Below are 1595 nucleotides of genomic sequence, written 5' to 3'. Positions count from 1 at the left end.
GTCGTGTCTGAACCCAGAGTTCCAGTAATGGAGGTGAGACAGTTATTTTTCCAAAACAAATAATCTTTTTACTGAAGGATATCAAAGTCACCCATACAAAATAATCAGTTTCTCATTCGCATACATTCAAGTTTCCTTTAGAGTTACAGAAACAGAAAATAGTTTAGTTACTTAGGAGGTAGGTAGGTAAATCAGTTCATACTTGCCTGTTTCAGAAGTCTTGTCTGTTGCAATGAAAAATAAAGGAACAGAAAATAGTGTCTAGAAGTTTTACCTGAATCACACTGTTCCAGAACCAGCCGGTCAAGTGTATGAGTGTGTGTATGTGTATCTCTTTGGCTGCAGTCCAAAGAGATCCATAATAGACAGAAAGGATTGTTGCATAGCAAGAAAGGAATTCAAAGTATAAAGGAGTTGATGAGAGGAGAGGTGGCTAGCCTGAAGCATGGTCTTTGAGTTGATGGAAGAATGTGGCTAGCCCAGGACCTTTGCGTTTTATAGTTGAATCTCCAGGTGGGTGGCACCTTGCCAAACTGCAATCCCACCTACTTACAAGTCCATCCCATGACCTCCCTCATTGGTGCATGTAGAAAAGGGGCAGGTATTCTATGGGTGGGGCGATATTTGAAACTCTACACTCTATCTCATGGAATACCATCTGGCCAAGTGTGAAGTCTCGGCTTCCTGTATCCTCTTTGAAGTACAGATGAATCTTGGCTTTCCCAGGCGAACAAGGTACCATCAACAGGAAATGGCAATTCAGATGCATATCAAGTCCGTGTCCTGCGTGACATCTCGTCTTTTCAGTAATGGGGGAATTTCTCCTTCTTGGTTGTTGTCTCTGCTCACAATGGCTAACATGTGCTTCTTCTTCCCATGAGCCTTTGAGCTGAATGTGTGCAAGCTACATTAACATAAAATGCAGGCAAGTGTTCCCTATGTGAATTCTCTCTCACAGTAGGTGATGCAAACAGCTTCCTTTGGCCTATGGTATACAGATACGTGTGCACAGTCCATGTGTTGCGTGTGTAGCAGATATAAAACCATAAATTAGTCCATTTCTCAACATGGGCAATACGTTTGCACTGTATGAAAAGCTTCACAAAGGTAATTGGATAAATTACTGAGGACTGTGGTCTGTCCTACGGTGTATAGTTTGCTGTCCTACGGTGTAATGTTTGCTCCCATTGTGTGATTTTGCATCATGCGATGTGTCAGATTAACACTCATGCTTTGCTTTAGTTCTGTTTTTCAGACTTCTGGTTGGTTCTGCTACCCAAATCCTATTGCATTGTTTCTTGAATGTCCCATCTTGTTGATTGTATCAACTCACTCTGCTCTTTGCCTTGAGTCCCAGTGAGAAAGGTGGACATTGAAGAAGAAGAAGAAGAAGAAGAAGAAGAAGAAGAAGAAGAAGAAGAAGAAGAAGAAGAAGAAGAAGAAGAAGAAGAAGAAGAAGAAAAATAAAAAGAAGAAGCTGGAATTATATCCCACCCTTCATTACCCAAAGGGGTCTCAGAGTGGCTTACAATTCCTTTCCCTTCCCCTCCCCACAACAGATATGCTGTGAGGTAGGTGGGGCTGAGAGAGCTCTC

This window comes from Gekko japonicus, unplaced genomic scaffold, assembly GCF_001447785.1.
Source record: "Gekko japonicus isolate JY-2015 unplaced genomic scaffold, Gekko_japonicus_V1.1 scaffold2458, whole genome shotgun sequence".
In the NCBI taxonomy this organism is placed as follows: Eukaryota; Metazoa; Chordata; class Lepidosauria; order Squamata; family Gekkonidae; genus Gekko; species Gekko japonicus.
Note: the sequence above shows the minus strand (reverse complement) of the source record.